The sequence below is a fragment of the Panthera tigris genome, chromosome B4 (assembly GCF_018350195.1).
Source record: "Panthera tigris isolate Pti1 chromosome B4, P.tigris_Pti1_mat1.1, whole genome shotgun sequence".
In the NCBI taxonomy this organism is placed as follows: domain Eukaryota; kingdom Metazoa; phylum Chordata; class Mammalia; order Carnivora; family Felidae; genus Panthera; species Panthera tigris.
The window spans coordinates 12717977-12740318 of record NC_056666.1 but is presented as its reverse complement, the minus strand read 5'-3'; the positions used below and the strand labels follow the sequence as shown (position 1 = coordinate 12740318).

The following is a 22342-nucleotide window of genomic DNA, read 5'->3' as shown; positions in this document are numbered from 1 at the left end:
CAGTTTGATTAGGGAGGTAACCAGTTAGGAAGGGTATCCGTCAGAACTAAATTCTTACATCCACAATTCCACGTCTGACAATGTTCATTCATTCATTTTATTCATTCCTTCAACGAATGTTTATTGAGCATTTAATACGGGCCAGGGACTGTTCTGGGCTCAGAAGAGTCAGCAATAAACAAAACAGATGTAAATCCCTGGTCTCCTGGGAGGGTCAGGTAATAAACAAAGCATGTAGGTGAATAAGTTGTATATAGTCTTGTTAGAAGGTGATAAGGACAATAGAGAAAAATATAACAGGGAAGGGATCAGGGGGAGGGGCAGGAGCAGGAGAGCCAATGGGAGGAGTGGTTGTTTTTAAGGAAGATGGGCATACATCACCGTCATTTGGAGCATTTAAAGAATTGAGTGAGGGGCTCCTGGGTGGCTCCGTCAGGTAACCGTCAGACTTCGGCTCAGGTCATGACCTCATGGTTTGTGGGTTCCAGACCCACACCAGACTCCGTGCTGACAGCTCAGAGCCTGGAGCCGCCTTCAGATTCTGTGTCTCCCTCTCTCTGCCCTCCCCTGCTCATGCTTTATCTCTCTTTCTCCAAAATAAATAAACATTAAAATATAAATTAGAAAATAAAGAAGTGAGTGACACAGTTATAAAAAACAAAAACTTCTATTCCTCTCTACTGAAAAGAAAAGATGGTCAGGAAAGATCTCACTAATAAGGTAACATTTGAGCAAGGATCTGAAAAAGATGCTGGTTTAATTCCTCCTGATATCTGGGGAAGTGCATTCCAGGCAGAGGGAAGTGCAAAGACCCTGGGGCTAGAGAGCCTGAAGAGTAGGGACTACAGCCTGGAGGCTGGGAAGCCTGGAGCAAAGTCAAGGCCCAAATGGAATAGTGGTATCCATTCAGTTTACCAGCAGAATTAACAACCCGGGAATTCATTAGAAATGCAAATACTTACATCCCCACCCCCACCCCCCCCCCCCCCCCACACACACACACAGGCGTATAAATCCGAAACTCTGGGGGGAAACTGAGACCAAGCATCCAGGTGATCCTGATGCCGGTGTAAGTCTGAGAACCACTATCTCAGAGCTGGGTCCAGAGCCGTCTTGTTTCCCCACTTTCCTGGACAATCTTCCTAGATGATCCCATCAATTTCCATAGCTTTCAATGCTCTCTATGTATAGGCATTGTCAGCTTTCTTTGTTTTCCAGACGCATTTCTCTCTTTATGTGTATCAAATCTAGTTGCGTGTGTCCAATCCTCATTTCAACAAATAGCCTAACCAGCTTCTACCTGGTTTCTATTTGGTGAGCCAGAACTCTAGAAACTTGCTACACCGAACTCCCCAAATTCATAACGTGAATTCTGACGATTCTCTGCCCTGCTAATTTGGGGGCAGGTCAGATTTGGTTTTGGTGGCAGAAGAAATCATCGTATCACCAGCATGACCGCCTCCAGCCCCATCCCAACTCTAAGAAACCGACTTGCCTTCTTCTCCCTGGGACACGGGGGCCTGTGTTCTCATAAATCCCGGGCCTCTTCCTCCCACACCAACTCATCATTTCAATACGTTCTTATTGCTTGCCTGAGAGATTGATTGATTGATGTCACCCGCACAGAAGCCGCCACACTATTAGAAGTTACGACTGAACATACAACGCGTGCTGAACTTTTTTCCCACTCAATCTCACAAATATTTCTGTCCTGACTACCTTTTGTGATGAGGCAATGGGCCTCGTTATTATGACAATAGATTACAAGGATTGAGTTCCTGCTGACGGACACTGGCTTCGGGCACCATAAGGAATCCGATGTCTCCAAGGACCTGACCATTAGCAGGTTGAGATGAGTGAGCGTTAAATACGCCAACTGTGAAGTCAGGAGACTGTGTCCTACTTATCAGGTGCGGGACCTGAGGTGGGTTATAAAACCTCTCTGTGCCTTAATTTCCTTTGTCCTAAATGGGGTTGACAATAGTACCAACCTCATAGGGACTGTGAGAAGATTAAATGAGTTATATGTGAAGCGCATAATCAGTTCTGGGGCTTGGTATGTGCCAACAAAGTGGTAACTATGGTTATTAATACCCATTTCTGAGTAAATACACAGAAAGGGTTTGGCGAGAGAGCTAACCTATGTACTTGAGCGTGCTGCTAATGTATACCGGGTTTATACTGTGGCACTCACTGCAATACATTTGCTCCCAGGACTTCACAATTACAATTAGCTTGTGATGTTTTGATTGATTCTCGTCCGTGTTTCAGAGAGAATTGCCCTGGGTTTTTGTTGCCGTGAGTTAAGGCAGTCAAAACCGTGTTTCCCAACCAGGAAAAAAATAATAAGCAATAATCTAATGTAACGAGAACATAACAAGATTATAAAACATAGCTATTAAAAATGATATCGCTATTTAAAAAAAAAATAACGAAATAAAACACAGCCAGTAGATGATGTCTTCGTGTCCCCCAGGGAAACATGGTTTTCAGTACTTGTTGTCAAAGCCATGAGAGGAGATGGAATTCCTTTGGGTTGAAGTGGTTCAGAATTGGCCTTTAATTGACCTGGGATGGAGGAGAAAAGAGGATTGGGTATAAAAATAAAACAGGGTTCCCTTAAAATCAGTCAAGCATTTTGGGGCGCCTGGGTGGCTCAGTTGGTTAAGTGTCCAACTTTGGCTCAGGTCATGATCTCATGGTTCACGGGTTCGAGCCCAGCGTCGGGCTCTGTGCTGACAGCTCAGAGCCCAGAGCCTGCTTCAGATTCTGTCTGTCTGTCTCTCTCTGTCCCTCCCCCATTTGTACTGTCTCTCTCAAAAATAAATAAGCAGTAAAAAAAATTTTTTTAATCAGTCAAGCACTTTAACCTGCCCCAGAGGGGTCTTGCTCTATCCTTAAAGTCTGGTTGGAGTATGAAAGGAAAAGGCACCAGTGCTATTCTCTGGAAATATACAAATGAAATGTAAGTCTTTGTCCATATGGGCAGGTTAGGAACTAATATAGAGGTACATACTACCCTCATTTCCAGGTGCCATCCAGCTCCGACTGTGATTCAATCCATAATTAATAGTGTATGTAAAGTAAGCTGGCAGCCTTGTTCATTGCGATCTCCAATATATAGGTGGGAGTTAAACATGAAAGATAAGGGCTCTGAGCCACAAAAGAATGACTTTGGGTTCAAATCTGATTAACAGAGCTGCTTCAGCAAGTTACTCAACCTTTTTAACCCCCCAGGTGCCTCATCTGTAGAAGGGGAATAAAAATAACTTTCACCTCATAGGAATCTTGGGATGATCAAATTTATGAATGCTTGGAAAGTTCATGGCACTGTGCCTGGCACAGAGTACGTATTTGTAATAATGTAAGATATCGTTATCGGTTGTATGGTTTTGAAAATCCTCAGCATGTGTCGAACCCATACTCTTCATAAGGCTGGAGATAGATATCGTGAGGCCTGTTGTAAAGGTGAAGAAATGGGCACCAAAGAGTTAAGAGACTCATTCAAGGTCCCAATGGGCCTTTGAAGCTGGAGCCCAGGGCTATCCATGTTCCTGGAAGGGATTACGTAACCCAGGCTGAGACCCACTCTCGGACTCAGACACTTGGTGTTTGTCCCCAGCGAGGCAGTTACACAAAGGTAGGGGTGGGGGCCATCTTTCTTCGCCAGCAGTGGTAGTCCGGCCAAGATGCTAGCTGAAGAACCTTCTGCTAATGGCCTGCATACTGCCCAGAACTTGTTTAGGAAAGCTGTGACTTCAGATCCCAGAGTTAAGAACCTGGTACTTTTCACTCACGTAGCAGCTTTAATTTTTGCTCTGCAACGTTGGGCATAAAAAACATCACATTAATTTACTTCTCTAAACCCGATGAAATCTGACTACATCCCCCACTCACGTCGGTGGCAGGAATTCACTCCTTTCCTCTCCCCAGCTCACGTTGTACCTTAAACCAGGAAAGGGTCTCTTGTTTATCAATCCAACATAGTTGCCACAGATCCATTTTAAAGGTCCATTTTAAAACCAAAGGCTCCATCCCTCCGGCGGGGCAAACCCCAGACCCTTTACTGTGCCAAAGATTCACCTCTTAGAACTTAGTACCCCCACCCATTGTCCACATGCTGCCCCGTCAGATGTCTGGCGCCCTCTTGAGGCACTACATAGACATCGCACGGGCCTCTCCATAAATACAGATGTCACTCCTTTCCCTCTTCTGGGGGTAATACCACCCATCTCCACCCCCCATTTCCAAGCCTCGGAGCACCTCTCCGCTCTTTGAGAAGTTGGCTCTTTTCAAAATGAGCCTCCCTAACTCTGTTTAAGAGGCAAGGGGAACCCCAGATATTCAAGTCGCAAAATCCTGCTTGCCCTCCGGAGGGACAAAAGGAAATGTATTTCTCCTTCTTTCTGAATCTTCTCCAGCAGTGAAAGGAAACACAAAAGAAAATGTCCAGAAACCAGCCAGCCACGTTTCTTTTTCTTCTTTTCAAATTAGACTCTTCAAAAAGTATTAAACTCAGGCTGAAAATGGAAACACTGTATTCTTTCATCAAGACTGCATGTTAGGGCTGGCTGATGCCTCAACACTTTGCAAAGATCCTTTGATTCTTTATGCCTTTGCAAGTAACTGCCTGAATTCTTGGTGGCGGCATCAGCTGTGCTTTGGAAAACAAACCATTACGGAATTCTGACTGGCAAAGCTGGTCATCCATCAACTCCAAGGATCACCACTGGTGAAACAGAGGATACATTACCTTCACATTGCCATTAACTTCCAGATGATTTAAGTTTGAATTTTATCTCATTCATCAAGTTTTACCATGGCCTGTTTCTCTCGGGACTTAAATTCTTCAAATAAAAGTTTTCTTCCTTAAATGTGTATCCATTCTTAGTCTGGGCCCCAAACATATAAGGCATGGTGGGTAAAGAGATCCAGAGTGAGAATAAAACACACGAAGACCCTCCCGGGACTTATGCTTAAACAGACCCTGTCCTAGGTGTTTTACAGACATTGATTCATTTGGTGCTCAGAACAACCTTTATTATCCTCATTTCATAGATGAGAAAATAGGCACAGAGAGGTTATGAAACTTGCCTGAGGCTACACAGCTAGCAGGTGGCCAAGGCAAGATCCAAGCCCAGGCAGTCTGAGCTCTTAACACAGAGCTCTCTCTCTACACATTGTGGTTAAGTGCTAAGAAGAAAATAAACAGAATAATGATACAAAGGCTACCTGGTGGGTCCAGTGCGGGCGGACGGGGCGGTGGGGTGGGTGGTGATCAGAAAAGGTTATCTAGGAGGCAGCAGCGTTTGAACTAAAACCTAAAGGATGGCAAGGAGCCAGCTATGCAAAGAGTGGGGCTGGGAGAGTGGATGAGTATTTCCAGCAGAAGGAACAAGAAATGCAAAAGCCAAGGGAAGAAAGAATCTTCCAGGAGTAGGGGCGCTTGAGTGCGCTTGTTCGGTTAAGCATCCCACTCTTGGTTTCGGCTCAGGCCGTGATCTCCCGGTTCATGGGTTCAAGCCCCATGTCCAGATCCACGCTAACAGCATAGAGCCTGCTTGGGATTCTCTCTCTTCCCCCTCTCTCTGGCCCTCCCCCACTCGCACACTCTCTCTCTTTCAAAATAAATAAATAAACTTAAAAGAGGAGAATCTTTCAAGGGCAGAAATGTGGCCCTGTGTGGCAAAGCACAGGGTGGGGCGGGGGCAGGAGAATAACGTGATAACGTGATGGTTTCAGTAGCAATGAGAAGCCACCGACATGCTTATTCACAGAGATTATGACCTGATCTGAGATGTTTTGGAGGTCACTGGTTGCCAGGTAACAAAGGGAGAATCTGAAACAGAGGGTATGTGCAGGAGGGTTATATAGCTGAGGGTAGAGGGTGAGATGGCCCCTGGTGGGGTCTGGTGGTGAGAGATACGGCCAGATGGATCAGGAGGGCCCGGTGCTTGCGACATTCTGGCCATCTGAAGAAGTGTAGACTCTATCCCTAAGAACCAGGGAAGCCCTGAACGGGCTGAAGCAAAGAAGTCCTGTGATCAGATCCGAGTTCTAGGGGGAGTTGAGCTGGTGTGGAGAATGCATTTGAGGGACAAGAGGGCAGGCCAGTCAGGAGGCTGCAGAGACCTCCCAGTGGAAGGCGACGGGGACCGATGAGGCTGGGCCCGGGGTTATTCATTTGGCAAAGATTAACATCACCAGGCATTGTTGGAACAAGTCAGACAAGGGCTGCTCTCAAGGACCTTTCCAGAGCCATTTATGAGGGCAGGCTTAGTGATAACTTGAAGGTAAGGAAGGAGAGAAAGAAAGGAGTTAAAGACCCCTCTCTCCCTGTTTCTGGCTTGTGCTGGGAGGAGGGAAGCTCTGTAGTTAAGACGGGGAATTTGGAAAGAGGATTTGCCAGAGACAAGTGCAGTTCAGGATATATTAACAACTCCCCTGGCCAAGGTGGAAAAGCATCAGGTAGATAGTAGAAACAATCCAACGACTCTTTCTAAGGATGGGAACTAAATACCCCAAGAGAAGGGTCTGAACACCTCCTCTGTCATCCGTTCACTAGCCGGTGCAGTCAAAACAGATCAGCACTGGAAATACTCTTCCAAAGAAATAGCTTTCCCTCTGAGAGTGCCAACTGCATTATGAAAGAATTGGGCTTTGCATTAAAACTGTCTTCAAGGACTCCCAAAGTACAGAAACATCCCATTCAAATATGGCCTCCCCTGACTCAGATTCAGAAAATCAAGTCAAGTCCCGCGGTCAGGAGATGTGACCACAACAGGCTGAAACAAGTTAGGTATTCTTTATCACAGGCTCACCTTTTTCTCCAATGCTACCTGTATACAGAGATTCCCTTCTGTTGACCGAAGCCAACACCTCCCAAACTGCCAGAAATTTTCGCCTGAGATCTTTAGAGAATCTATGAACTGTGTCTGGAAAGACTTAACTTTCAATTCTTGGGATGATGGAATATGCAATGTTTCTTTTTATTTCGAATGTTTAAGTCTTTGCTCCTGCTGCTATCATGGAAATAATGGTGCCAGATCTAATAGGTCCTTCAGTGATGGTGGAAAGGGAAGCAATCTCTCCCTTGAAGGAGGGAGGGATGGATGGATAGAGGCTGGGGGTGGATGGATGGAGGGAAGGAGGGAGGGAGGGAGGGATGGAGGGAGGGAAGGAGGGATGGATGGAAGGATGGATGGAGGGAGGGACGCAGGGAGAGATGTTGGGATTTCAAGCGATGACTGAGTTCTAGAGAAAGATTTTACCCCTGAGACAAGCGGGCTTTCCCACCCACAATAAGCGGGTGCTCTTGTCTGCCTCTCCCTTTATTTTATAATCAAACCATGTTTTGACAATTCGTGAAAAAAATGTGTCTAGGGCAAATTGAGCTGCTGAAGCAGTAAACATTTAGACATATAATGTGAATTGAGTTATTGTTCTCGGTAGGGATATTCCCTGAGTTTGTTTCTCTTTTTTTGGAAAGACAACGCGCCAGCCCGTTGCCCTCCCCCAGGTCTCTTGAAATGCAGGTCTCCCTTTCCCTGGTAATTGTTGCGAATCCTTGACAATAGCCCCCAAGACGAGGTTATCTCGCAGCAACTTCCATTTCCAAAGAGTTGAGGGAGATAACAATTGGACGACGCGGAGGGCTAAGCGCCGCACCTTCAGCCCAGTGCGGCCCAGGTGGCCTCCGCCGGCGGCTCCCAGGGTAGGAGGGGGCTTCCCGCGGTGGATCTGCTGGGGTTTGTCGGGGAGGCGGGGGGCCCTCCGTTTCGGCATCCCTGCGCTGCCTCTCGCACGCCTGGCTCCGCACGGCCTCTCCCGGGTTGCGGCCGCATTCGGGACCTAACTTCGTCCCGGCCGCGCGCGCAGCGGCGAGGGGACGCGGGGCTCGGCCGGCTCCCGGGGCGAGCGCAGGGGCGCGGGCGCTCATTGTTGTCCGGACGCGGGCGGCGCGGGACTCGCCCGGGCCCGCCCTCCGCACCTCCCCGCGGCCCGCCTGCCCTCGCCGGCCGCGCCGGGGCGGGGGGCCGGGGTGGGGGTGGGGGTGGGGGCCGTGGGGGGCGTGGCGCGGGGCGTGGAGGCGGGCAGGGCGCCCCGCAGCATGCGGCGGGCCGGGCGCGGGCGGGGGGCGGGCCGGCGGCGGTGCGCCCTGGCGCGCGGCCAGGCTCGGCGCGAGAGGCGCGAGCGGGCGATGGGCTGACGGCGGACCCGCGGCGGGGGCGGGGCGGCGGGGGCCGGGGCGGAGGCGGCGGCGGCGGGGGCGGCGGGGGCGCGCCGGGACCCGGCGGGGCGGCTGCGGGCGCCGCGGAGGAGGCGGAGGCGCCGGGCGCGGATGCCGCCGGCTAGGCCACGGGCCTGCGCACCCGGGGCGAATGGGACGCCGGTTCCGGTGGATCCGCCGCTGCAAACCTCGAGTTCCTGGGCTCCGGGCGAAGCGCAGCAAATAAAAGGTAACGTGTCTTTGTTTCCCAGCCGCGACTGCCGGGAGGGATTCTGCAGCGCCTCGGTGTCCGTTTTTAAATGCTGGGGCCGGTGAAAGGGACATGACACTTCTTCCCTGGGAGCGTGGAGTCTCTGAGGTCGCGGATGTGACATTTTTTTCAATGCACACCCCACGTGCGGCACCTACCACACTCCCTTCTGCTGCCGGCCCCCTCCCCCCATACACTTTCTCCGGCATCTCCACCTTACGCTGTCTGAATTTACCCGGGGAGAAAGGAAAGGACGTTGCTGTAAGCAGACCTGGGTGGGATTTTTTTTTTTTTTTTTTTTAAAGGAAACCCGTTTTTATGGAAGTGACAGGGGAGTCCTGTGCTTGGGGTGCCCGAGGGTGGCAGGAGGCGGGCAGATGAGCGTGCTGAAATTGACTGCCCTTTTCCATTCCAAATGGCTGCAGCAAGTTTGATGCATAGAGAAAGGGGGAGGAGAACTGGAGGAAACCTTCTTTAGGACGCGGTCGTTTATAAACGACCAAACGGCATTGCCTCGGTAGTGCAGACAGATGCCCGGACGGACGTCGGTCCCTGTCGCGTTTGGGAGAGGTGAACCAGTCCTGCGCTTTGAAAGCGGTGTGGGCAGGAACTCGGTGCCTTTCTCCAGTAGCTCGTTAGCAGAGTAACCGCTCAGCAGATTCAAGCAAATTCTGCAAAATTTCCGAGGGATGGCCCTTCTAATAATAGCTCTGGCGGTGGTTTCCTAATAGACACTCATTCTGAATGATGCGGCCATGCCAGGCTGCCGGAAGCTCAGCTTGCTGAGAACGGCGACCCGACGCCGGTGAAGGACTCCCTGACCCCACCATGAATGGATGAGGCGCTTTCTCCCCTATGAATGGAACATCCCAACAGAGGCCACTACCGCTGCTCTGGCTTCTTTCCCTTTGAGTCCTCGCAGCTTCTCATGAAAGGGATTCTCAGAGCACCTCAGACAGGCACGTTTCTAAACCTGAGCTCTTCCGTGGTGACGGCCTCTTCGGTGTTGGAGGGTCACCGAGGTATTTTTAGACACCTGGTCAGGCCGAGTTGATCTGCGTTCACCTGATTGGGCTTTAGGCAGCCGCTTGCACAGCCCTTCCTGCTCAGCATCCAAGTCTTGTGCTTTCCCAGCCGGAGAGCCAGGAGCGAACTTCTGACTTCATCCAGGGAAGCCACGGCCGACCCCGGGGAAGTACCTCGGGGATGGGATGCAAAAAAATACCTCATATTCACTGGCACTTAGCTCTGTGTGCCATCTTGAAAACGTGCGACAAAGTGGGCGTTAGGGAGACAGGGAGGACCCACGCGTCACTGTTTTGTTTCTGGTCTTTGCATCACTTCGTGTTCCTTCGTAGCATTTGACCCCATTTCTGTGGAGTCTGATTTGGCCCCGGCCAGTAGCCCAAACCTTCGGATCAGCAGAAATCCGATTTTGAGTCTCCAGGTGCCGCGCATCTCCTGCAACCCAGAGTGATCAGGGGATGAGCCACTTCTGTTGGCCGATGGAACCATTCCGCCGCAAATGAAATCTGGATTTATTTAAGGCACAACGGAAATGAGGGTCATGCAACAAATAGATTGGAATCCATTTGGTCCTGAGAGGTTAAAGCGCTACAGTCAATTTAATTGGAAGCGATATTTGGACGTGCTTTGAAATCAATAGTATACTGTCCTGCCCGTGAACAGAATGTTGCACCCTGAGAACTTGGAAAGAAGTTTCACCTGACGGGCAAAAAGTTGTGTGGGCGGGAGTAACCCTTTAGAAAAGAAAGAGAAAGACGGTTTCAGTTCCTCTTGTGTCAAAGGGAAGCACAGTTTGTAGAAGTGAGGATCAGAAAATCCCTGCACCCTCTTTTGTTCTGGCCAAGCGTGTGTTATCAGCCGCTGCTGTTGCCGTCTTCTCTTTGGCGCTCGTCTTGAACTAATTTTATTAATAAGGCTTGTTATTTATGGTGCGGGGCCTCTCTGTCATGTGTAGGTGCTATTGCCGAGTCCCCCGATGGCCTGGCAGGTGGCTGGTGCCATTAGCATTATCCTGTGGTTGGGGAAACTGAGACCCCTTGAGGTTCAGGGAGTCGCTGATTTCATAACCCGCGAGGCATGCATGGCAGGCATGTACAGTGCTCTGTGTGGGGGGAACAGCAAGGTTACAGCCTCAGGTCGAAGAAAAAGCCAAAAGGAATGAGTCCTTGCCTGGGTTCTGGAACTTGGGAAAAGGCTGGATAGACTAGTGGGTGTGCCAGCGTTTGTGCGGGAAGGGGCTCTCTCGGCAGCCTGGCTGAGTGGAGGGAAAGGTGTGGCTGGTCTGTGATGAGATAGATGAAGGGTCCAGGAAACCTTGCACTTGAGGGGACCTGTCGGGGACCCGTGGCTTTAGTAAGTGTGGGGCAGGTGAGACCTCCTTCACGGGAGATCACTCTGGACTTCCCTGCATCTGCGTTCCAACTTGGGTTCTCGTTCTTGACGCACGCGTGTGGGTGAGTAGATAGAACACTTACTTACACTTCTGCTCACGTGCTGTGTGCTTATCTGTTCTAAGGGTTGCGTTTAGCCTGACACACGGAATGACTGAAAAAGCGAGGGGGCACTTTCCAGCCTAAAGCTTTGTTCTTAGATAATTTTGCGTACGTAAATACTTATCATTTATTTTAAAAGAAGGATCAGTACAGGGGCGCCTGGGGTGGCTCAGTCAGTGGAGCATCCGACTCTCGATTTCGGCTCAGGTCATGATCTCACGGTTTGTGGGTTCGAGCCCTGCATTAGGCTCTGCTCGGACAGTGTGGAGCCTGCTTGAGGTTGTCTCTCTCTCCCTTTCTCTCTGCCCCTCCCCTGCTCGTGCTCTCTATAAACAAATAAATCAGAAGGAACAGTGCGGCTTCTGGAGCATTTCTAGTTTAATAGGTCAAAATGAGAAATAGACCTGATCGTAGTTAAATAGCTCTTGAAGTTATTTTAATTCACTCTGTGTACAGTATCAGAATGGATAAGTCTGGATTCAGGGATGGCTTTCATTTCCATCTTTAATCTCTTAGAGGTCACCCAATGTGTCAATAAAAGTTGTGGCAGAAATTCTCTCTTTAGGTTTATGCATAGCGGAAGATCCCAGCACCTCGATGAGAAGTGGTTTCTGAGACCTTACGGGGACATAAGCCCTTGGGATAAAGATCTTCCAATGGTTATTCAGCCTGACTTCCAAAAACTGGATTCCCCTTGAGCCAGAGATGCTGCAGGCTCCCATTCCCTCGCGACCTCCCCGGGACGCTGTGGGTATCTGTTTACTCCACCCTCCTGCTTCGATTCTTTGCCGCCCATTTCCATTTCCCTCTGAAATGTGACGAATGGAACAAAAGAGGACATTGGAGTTGAAGGGAGAAAAAGTCACCGCATCATTCCACTGCTTGCACAGGATACAGAGGTACTTGGACTTGTCCTACAATAAGCACAAGCAGAGACTTGAATCGGGGAAACCTGGCCACTGTCGGGGAATGGTGGGATTTGCGTCTTTTACCTGGTGGTGTTCTCTTGAGCGCTAATCAGACCCCAGTACCCTGCTGGTATTTTCTGTTTTTGTTTTTCCCAAGACCTCTGATCTCAGAGGCTGGTTCAGTAGCTGTTGGAGCTCTGGGCTTCAGGCTCCCCTGCTGCACATGCAGACTTGCTGGTTTCAGTACTCTGTCCTGCAAGAAGTTTTTGAATCAGCATAAATCCGGCTTATCAAACATTCTCTCCCCAGCAGTTTCCTTCTGGTTCCCTAAATCCATCATTTCCCACCCTTTCCTCTGTCCCGAGAGATCAGCGTGTCTTTCTCTTATAAGGAATGATTCAACCACACCCTTACATTTATGGCAGTCGGTTCCACCACTAAAAGCACCATCTTAAAAATACCCATCATTATGCCTCTCGTCCTCTCACATGAGCAGAGCGGTGGCCTCTTTGAATGAACTGCACTAATGCCTATTTGGGGTACTAGAGAGGGAGTATGTCTGTGTGTGTGTGTGTGTGTGTGTGTGTGTGTGTGTGTGTTCAGTTCTTAATTGTATCAGTGGAAATTAGGTATTTTCCCCCAAAGAGAAATGCTCTTCTCTTTGAAGATGGAAATGACTACCAAGAATAAAGACCATGGTTATTGGAAAGAATGTGAAGAATATAAAGGAATAGGGGATCTGGTTCAGCTCAGTGGCCTCGTTAACTACCAAATAATAATCAAGGAAAATAACCAAATAAAAATCAAGGTGGTAGCCCCGTTGGGAACTGCGTGAGTACATACAGGCAGAGCTAAGTCTCATTTGGACGTGCGTTATCTAGGATCTAGCATGTTAGGCAGGCAGGTCTCTATCTGTGGTGGTTTCTCGTTTTTTGTTTTAAACTCTGGCCATTCCATGATGCAGTACAAGAAGAAACTAGTCCGCGGTCGAGATTATCTGTCCATGCACACTCGTCCCCCTGAACTCTGACGACATTCACACGTGTTTTCTGGTTTCCCTCTTATTAGCAGTCATTTGCCTGTCCATGGTTACTGTATACTTTATGTTCACATATGCTCATGGTGTTTAAGTCCCTGATCATCATGGGCACTCAGTGGGTCCTCCTGGAGTAAGTAAATCACTGAGGGAATTTATCATACTGTGCTCCCACACGGAGACAGTTAGGCATCCTTAGAAACCTAGAAAGCCCGCTGGTCTAAAGTGAAATGTACCCTGTTGGGTCATCCTGTGTCTAACCGTGTCTTAGTCTGCACCGTAGTGTGGCCCCTCTTTCACAGTTGGTAATGCCTTACCAACCTTAGGGCTAGAAGTCTTGGTACTGATGCAAAACCCTAAACCTTTTAATGATAATTTTCACTTCAAATGAGCCAGAAGCTCTCCCCCCCAAACCTCAGGCTATAACTCCATAGTTTCCATCAAAACTAGCCTGTTCTGGTGACTCAGTCTCCTTTACACGGCTTTCGCCTTTCTTTGTCCTTGCTGTATGAGGAATGCATGAAAAAAAAAAGCGTGTAATGGGGAATTAGATTGATAATGCATGACAGCGAATGGAAATGATGGTCGGAGCCTTGCCAGGCTGTGCCATTCATAACCATAAAATGCACAATTATGCTCTCACCACATGCCTGTGAACAAGTATATAGATGCAACAAACCCAAACTAGGAAACCAAATAGTGTGGAACCATCTGGAGCTGGGCAGTCTACCTACAGACCGAGCTGGGGAATGCAGTGCTCACTTACCCATCTCTCCGCTCCCACTGGATGCCCCCTCCCCCCCCAAGTATCAGATACTCATTTCTCCGTGGCTCAGAGACAGAGAGAGCGCGCATGCGCAGAAGAGAGGGGAGGGTAAGGACAAGAACCAGAGTGGAACTGAACACAGTGGAGAGCAGTGTTCTGCATTCTCAATCCCCTTTTATTGGGATGGTTGAGTGTTTTGTAACAGAGTAACTACAGAGTGACCAGTACCACAGATGTAGCCTGGAGGTCCCGGCCTGAGGGCAGAGGCCTCGAACCCTGCAACCCAGCAGGGGCTGACGTCACCCTGAATGTGCAGGGCAGGCTGTGAACCAGGCACGTGTGAGATTTGGGGCTTATCAGTCAGGTCAAAGATTTCAGAGAGATGGAGTTCTAGGAATGAGAAGGGGCATATCGATTCCTTGAACAGATGAGGAGGTGTTTCCAGATACTCAGGGACCCTGTGAAGGCCTCAGTTACAGTGCTAAGACTAGAGGCCCCGTCGCCTGACAAGGATTTAGACGATGCACGATGCACGGAGGCATGGTGGCCAGAGAGAGGAACCGTGGCGTTATCCAGCGTGGCTGTGACTTCTGGTTCTGCCACCTGCTAGCCATGAGGCCTTGGGTGAATGACTGAATCTCTCTGAGCTGCAGTTTTCTTACTGACGAGAAAAGTTACATTCAGAGGAACCCGTGAAACAGTATCTATGAAACGACCAGCACAAAAATATGACTCTCTTAAGAGAAGTGATTTTGTCTTTGTATCCTTCCCCCTGCTCGCCCCGCCCCCGCCCCCGCCCCAGTTTGACTTGCTTGTATCACTGGAAGGTCCTAGAACAGTTAATATGGTGAGGGTTGGTTGGGGGAGGGGAAGGAAGAGAAGAGGGATGATTCTTCCTTTACACCAAAAAGCAGAAAGCGGATTTGAATTCTTCAGTTTTCAAAAATGATCGGAAAGGGCTTTTATCTTGAGAAAGAAAACTAGGAGAATCAAAACAAGAATTACAAAGGTTATGTCAGTCGGTGGTAATGCCGTCTTTTTCTACACAACAAAGGCAAAAATCCGGATCACTGTGTGATGTTCTTTGATTACTTCCCATTCATTGCCATTAATTAGGAAGATTTTCAGCTGCTGTTTACTTATTGATGTAGCACTCAGGTAATTAATGCAGGGCGTTAATGGCAGAAAGAAGCCTAGAACCTGAGGTGTACTAGATGCTGGTGGGAGTTTTTCTCTCGGCACCCACAACCCCAGGACTCTGCAAATACGGGGAGTTCCTCCGTAGCCTGAGAAATCAACATACCAATTTGCATAATACCCATCAGAAATTATTTAAGCACTTAATAACCTTCTTGGTGTTACATAAAATAAATCAGAATGAGAGATGGTCCATCTTCTGGAGACAGATTAAACAGGCAGCAGAATAAGAGCATTAAATAAATATAGAAACAAGGGAGGTATTATTTATAGAACATTATAGCCAGATCCAGGACAAGGATATATTTTAGGTGAACCCTCAGGGGCAGCTTATGGGAATAGTTTGCCTGGACAAGGTGGAGTGAGCCAGAAAACAGGCTGGCATTTGTTTGTGGTTCCTTCTTTCTTTGTGGTGGAAAATAGGGATTCTGTAACCCACCACAATTTAGTGTGTCGCCATCCTGTTCCTAAGGTTGTAACTTAGTCGATAGAGGTTTTGTGCCTCTTTAGACACAGAGATCTAGAACTTCAAACTTGGGAGAGATATGCAAATACTCAAAGAATAATATCCAAAACCATAGTGTTTTGTTTTGTTTCTTCTACAGCTAGACTCTTCTTTTCTTCTTGCCACCATAACTGACCACACTCTTAGGGAACTGACAAAACCCGACTGAAAAATCCCGTAAGCTGTAAGGTGTTTTTAAAAAATTGTTTTTAATGTTTATTTAATTTTCAGAGGGAGAGAGAGAGAGGTAGCAAGTAGGGGAGGGCCAGAGAGAGAGGGAGACAGAGAATCCGAAGCAGGCTTCAGGCTCCGAGCTGTCGGCACAGAGCCTGACATGGGGCTTGAACTCATGAACCGCGAGATCACGACCTGAGCCGAAGTTGGATGCTTAACCGACTGAGCCACCCAGGCGCCCCTAAACTGTCAGTTTTATACTATTGTTTTCATTTGTTGAACGGAGATAGAGAAAAGTCGGTGTTTGAGCCCACGTGCTTATTTGCATGTAGCACAGGTGGACGCGAGCGAGGACACTTATGTCCCTGCCGTTTCCCTGCTGATGAGTAAGCGAGGAGGCAGACAGCACACGGCACTTGCTCCTGCCCTTGTCCTGAGACCCTCACTGAGACGCTGATTCTCCCTTTGGCTGTTGATCAATTTCCCCTAAATCTGACTCCTTAAAGGAGCTTCCAGAGTTCGCGAAGGCCTTGCTCAGTTTCCCCTCTTACCGGTGGTTGTTGGACCACCAGTCTCTGCCTCTTCCTCCGAGGCTCGGCAACCATTGTCCTGTGATAGATGAGTCACTAGTCTGCCTCACTCTTCCTCTTTGATGCATTACTAGTATTAAGCTCTTCAAGCCTTTACAGTAAATTTCTCCAGCGCCTTGCTCAGCTGTTTCCTCCCCAGATTCTTTTGGGGTGAGGTGCCCACTTGTAGTTCAGCGTCTCCCCTTTTGTTCCTGGGTTATCACAAGATTGTCACAGCATACCCCTTCCCCACCTTCCTAGCTTGGTGCATGTGTGCCTGTGTCTGCAGCACCCACACATCACCTCCCCACCCTTGTTGCCCCCTCCCGCCTGCATTTCCTTTAAACCACAGGGCTTCGCATGGACCAGAAGGACCCGCCACAGCCTGGAAGCTCCTTGTTTCTTAAACTTCTGTTCTTTTTTTTTTTTTAATGCGTATTTTTTTTAAATTTTTTTTTTCTTAATGTTTTTATTTATTTTTGAGACAGAGAGAGACAGAGCATGAGCAGGGAAGGGGCAGAGAGAGAGGGAGACACAGAATCGGAAGCAGGCTCCAGGCTCTGAGCCATCAGCACAGAGCCCGATGCGGGGCTCGAACTCACGGACCGCGAGATCGTGACCTGAGTTGAAGTCGGACGCTCAACCGACTGAGCCACCCGGGTGCCCCAATGCGTATTTATTTTTGAGAAAGAGAGCGTGAGCTGAGGAGGGGCAGAGAGAGAGGGAGACACAGAATCCGAAGCAGGCTCCAGGCTCCGAGCTGTCAGCACAGAGCCCGACACGGGGCTTGAACTCACGAACCGTGAGATCACGACCTGAGCCGAAGCCGAATGCTCAACCGACTGGGCCACCCAGGCACCCCTCTTAAACTTCTGTTCTTACGCTAACTCTCACGCACTGTGTCAGTCTGGTTGGGCTGCCAGAAAAATACCGTAGACTGGGTGGCTTATAAACTACAGACATTTATTTCCTATAGTTCTGGAGCCACAGGAGTGTCTGAGGGAGGCATTCTAGGCAGGTGTGGGAGCTCGTCAAAGGCCCCGGGAGGAAAGAGTGACATGGAGGGAACAGTAAGGAGATGACTGTTGAAGAGCAGACTGAGTGAATGAGACAGAGTCGGAATCACGTGGGGCCTCGAAAGCTTGCGACCAGGGGCAGGGGGCATCGGAGAGTGCAGATCTGGGGAGCACCATGGCCCCACCTGGGCTGCACAGGGATAGTTTTGTGGTGCTGTGTGGGGACCAGACTGCGAGGCCAAGCAGAGGTGACACAGGAGGTGCCAGATGAGTGGCAGTTACAAGAATCAGGCAGGTGATAAATGATGATGAAGTGTTCAGTGTCTGGGTATTTTAGAGGGAACCAACGACATTTTCTGGTGGGTTGGGGGTAGGATGTGGGATGCAAGACAGAAGTCCACTACTGGGGCCCAAGGAACAGAGCTTGGTGCTGGAGTTGCTGGTACATGATAGGGGAAAGCCGTGGATGGGGGTGGGTTGGGGAGGAGGATAGGTCAGCAGTCCTGTTTGGCACACGCGGAGTTTGAGGTGCCTTCCAGATCGCCACAGGGCGACATTGAGTGGGTAGGTTTATACAGAATCCTAGATAAGCCTGCGGAAGGAGGAAGCCCGGTGACGTGGGGCTCAGCCACCTAGAGATGAGGTGAGATGATGCCAGGCCTCAGTCCTGAATAAGACGAGATCTGAGGAAAAACCATAAGCACCGAACTTCAAAAGAAAAGAATGTAAGTTCTAAAAAATGAAGTAATTCCTTAAGGTGTGAAGAACTCTGTTATGGTGTGTTGCTTCAGCTGGAATTCTCCACATCCTCCTGAGGGTCTGTCTCTTTTTTGATGTGTGAGAGGAGTATCTCTAACCCTCACACTGTAATCACATTTATTGATGGGCCGCGGGCATGCAATAAACACACATTTAAAGGGTCCTATTGGATAAGGTTTTGTTTTTGTTTTTTGTTTTTGTTCTGTTTTTTAACTTTTTTAATGTTTATTTATTTTTGGAAGAGAGAGACAGAGACAGAGCATGAGCAAGGGAGAGGCAGAGAGCGAGGGAGACACAGAATCCGAAGCAGGCTCCAGGCTCCGAGCGGTCAGCACAGAGCCCGACGCGGGGCTCGAACTCACGAACCGCGGTATCATGACCTGAGCCGAAGTCACATGCTTAACCGACTGAGCCACCCAGGTGCCCCATCTTTTTTAACTTTTTAAATTTATTTTGACAGAGAGAGAGTGTGTGTATGCACAAGCGGAGAAGGGGCAGAGAGAGAGAGAATCCCAAGCAGGCTCTGTGCTGTCAGCATGGAGCCCAATGTGGGGCTCGATCCCATGATCCATGAGATCCTGGTCTGAACCGAAATCAAGAGTCGGGTGCTTAACCGGCTGTGCCCCCACCTTGTTTGATAAGTTTTGTCATATGAAGCCATCACCATGATCCAGAATTGTAATTCCCTGCTTCCAGTCAGTCACGTTTACTGAGACTCTTGTGTTTAAAGCTCCATGCTAGGAAGTGTGAAGGATCTAAGATGTGATCGCTCCCCCTGCCTCCTGTATTTGTTCTGTTGTAGCATCCAGACTCCCTACACAGTTCTCCAATCACAAACTCATTTCAAGGCCTTTTCTAAAGTGTTTGCTGAAAGTACACTCAAGTTTGGTGTCCAGAGGGTTTGAAATGACGTATGTAGGCCACTTGACCTACCGGGACTGCTGGTTAAATCAGGAAAGAGGAACGATCAGGAGCCCTGCATCTTTTAATCCGTTGTGATACAGGCAAAAAACATGTCCCTCGTTCCTTCTTTCGTGGAAGCCGCCCAAACAGCAGGCTCGGCTCCGTCCTTATTTTCTGTGCGTAGTCAACACAATAATTACCTCCTGCCGAAAGCCTTGAGAAATTGTTTCTGTGTCCAATTAGAACTTTTGATTTGACTAGCAGATACACATAACGTCTTTACTTCTGTAACTACTCACTAATGATATGCACCCTGGATATTTTTAGATCTACCATTTGCCAAACGGCCATTGCATTTTAAGGTATTGCATTTCCTGTGACAGCTTTTCCACTGAGAGACTTGTGGGACCGTGGGTGAAAAGGAAGGGGGGGGGTGCGGAATTCCTCTTTGGTTTTGGAATCCTCTCCCTCCCTCCCCCGCCCCCCCTTCCCTTCCTTTCCCGGCCTTACGCCCACCCCCAGTTTTAAATGGGGAAGAAGTGCAGTGGTTCTGGAAACTGGTCCTGTGCACGGTGCTGGGGCAGCAGAATGAGGAGCCCCACGAGCAGGTCTCCAGCGGGGTCTGGGGTGGTTCGTGGGGCAGCCAGGCAGTGTTGAAACCTCTGACAAGATGAACGGAGGAAGGGAGCCGCCAGTGCAGCTGGAGCGAGTGCGAGGAGTCTCTGCCAGGCGTCTCCAGCACAGTCCTTTCCAGACAAGTCCGTTATGTAAATATCCAGGCCGCAGCCTCCAGCCCGGATCGCTTGCCCGGTCGAGATGTCAAAGGTAGCTGCAAAAACTTCCCTGAATGCAAGCAGAGCTCCTCAGCTCTCCCCTCACTCAGCTCTTTATTGGGGCATCTGGGCAGGCAGGGGGGTGTGGGGGGGGGTGGTGGTGGTGAAGGCTTGCTGTTATCTCCGGGAGCTGGGACCCTCCCCCCCGCCGCGGGACTGTGGCTTTCCAGACGGGGTCATCCACGGCCTTTCAATGTGCTCTGCTGCGATGCTCCCGCAATTTTGGTCTGATCTAAGCATGAATCTCAAAAGGGCCGGCTGTTGGGCTGGAATGCTTCCTTCCAAGCCCGGAGGACTTGACATCTGAGCCCTGGGCCCCTGGACTCAAGCACGACAGGTGCTCAAGTGGCTGCTTCGTGTCCCCTGCAGGTTCTGTGAAAACAGGTGGCCATGTCCCTTTCTTAGGTGGCCTTCTCCCCCTGTGCTGCAAGAGTCCCCTAAGAGGGGAATTCCAAAGACCTAAGAATAGAATTGCAGTGTCTTACAGGTGGTCTCCAAATCGTGCTTCCGTCCCCTACATCCCCGGGGATAACGGAGAGCTTGCGTGTCATTAACAAAGGGCATTGTTTAAGCGAAGGAAAACCCGCCTCCAAATTGTGTGGCAAGACGCCCCAGCTACCGGTGATGGCCACGGTCATTTGACACGTGGCCCTATAGCTCATACGTGCTGCAAAGAGTGCGTGTATTCCTCAGCCTGGGTTCTGGGCTATGTGTCTACAGAACAGGCAAATCAAAACTGGTCTCACTGAAGGCAGATAGTATCTGTATTTGGGGGTTGCCCTTGAAATACATAAGGATATATGTTGTGTGAATATATGTTTAGGAATTCGTGTAAAAATAGGTGCTGAGCCCCTGTTCGGACAGTGTTGTCATTCTGTGTCAGACGTATAATATCATTTTAATGTCAACAGAATGTGTACGGTAAAAATGTGATTCGTAAGACCCATAGTTGTAAATCGTGTTGTCTCATCCTGCTAGTCACAGTATAATCACAATAAGGAAAAATTGGGGAAAAAAAATCTGTAATTTAAAATGACAGATTGAATTAGATGTTAGAGCATGTAGGCAAATTCATCATGTTACCAAGAAAACGTTGTTGAAGTTCTTGGTCACCAAGTGCATGGATACAAAACCAGGCATGTAGCCCCTGCACACAGCCTTGTATTTTAAACACAGGACATTGGCCTGCACGTTTGCACGAAGGAAATGGGTAGGAAAAAAAGCAGAGTGTGTTTGTGCCTGCCAGTCGGTAGCGTGGTTTTTCAGAAAACTCGTGAAGCAGGGAGTGGATGTTGCCAATATTTGGTTCATCGAATGTAATATTGTGGCAGGAAGTGTTATAATACATGAGTTATCGGAACAAATTTTCTTTTTAAATTCTTGTCTGTAGGTGTGCACAGATACCCATGACATACCCTAGGGTGTTTCTGTCCCACCTCCCCCCCCCCCCCCCCCCCCCCGGAGGTCAGTAATCCTGTCTACAACGTCCCTGGCTAAAGGTCTTCTGGCCCCTTCCTGATCACATGCGGTGATGACGGGGCCACCCATTCCATTTTGAGCAATGACAGTCTGTTTGAAAGTTCTTCCTTCTGTTGAATTCAGATGTGTCTTCTGGAACTTTTCTGCTCATTGATTCCATTTCTGCCCACCCAAGCAAAGTTCTTCAGCCTCCTCACTAAATCATTAAATTGAATCATCATATTAGCATGAAATCATTAAATTAGCAAGTCCCTACATCCAGGCATGCCCCGTTGAATTTATACCTGGTTTTGTGTGTTTTTTTTTTTTTTTTTAGGGTTTCTTCATTTTTCAGAGAGAGAGAGAGAGAGAGACAAAGCATGAGTGGGGGAGGGGCAGAGAGAGCGGGAGACAGAATCTGAAGCAGGCTCCAGGCTCTGAGCTGTCTGCACAGGGCCCAGTGTGGGGCTCAAACTTATGAACCAGCAGATCATGACCTGAGCCGAAGTCAGACACTTAACCGACTGAGCCCCCCAGGCGCCCCGAATTTATACCTGTTGTCTCCATGGAATCGACACCCTCCCTCTTCCCTCACTACCATGTCTTGGCCTGGACCATAGATTATAGTGCAGCCTTTCCACTAGAATCTTTGTCGTATAGGCTGGCATTTAGTTTTCCTGAGAAGACCTCATTTCCAGATCTTTACCCAATCTGGTTACTATTCTTTGCCTTGCTCTGCTTTCCTTCGTTTCCCATGTAAAATATGGTGCCCACAATGAACGTAGGTTCCCAGAAATGGCTTAACCGTGGTGGCGTGTGGGAGGGTCTAATTCCATTACTCGGGATGCTGTGCTTCTAGCATGTGAACTGAGAATCAGACCCCCAAGCTGTGAATGATGCGATCCCAGCTGTTTTAGATTTTGAAGGTACCATCTACACCTCCCTGTCAGCTGTAAATTTGGTCAGCACACTTTCTTCGTCCGGTTGTAAGTCATGGGGGGGTGATGCAGATATTGAGAAAGACAGCCGATACCTAGGATTTCCTTACCGTTTTCCAAGCGCATGTGTATCTTCTGCAGCACTGAGTCTCAACACTGCAGATTCCCTCATTTCTGCGTCAGTTAGGGTTAAATCGATTTGAACACGATGTTCAGTGGCTCCTTACTATTTCATCAGTGATGGAGCCACCCTCAGGCCATTGAGGATATGGTTGCTCCTC

General features: G+C 49.0%; 1 protein-coding gene across 6 annotated transcripts in view; it reads left to right on the top strand.

Annotated features, from left to right (window-relative positions):
* Positions 1-22342, top strand: part of FRMD4A (FERM domain containing 4A) — a 614651-nt gene that overhangs the window by 392882 nt on the left and 199427 nt on the right. Inside the window, exon 1 of one of the 6 annotated variants that reach the window (XM_042991093.1) lies at positions 8306-8459. The exons of the other annotated variants lie outside the window; for them this stretch is intronic. The gene's annotated coding sequence lies outside the window, so the exon portion shown is untranslated. Of the gene's footprint in view, positions 1-8305; positions 8460-22342 lie in introns of those variants that run through there. 6 annotated transcript variants of the gene reach the window in all.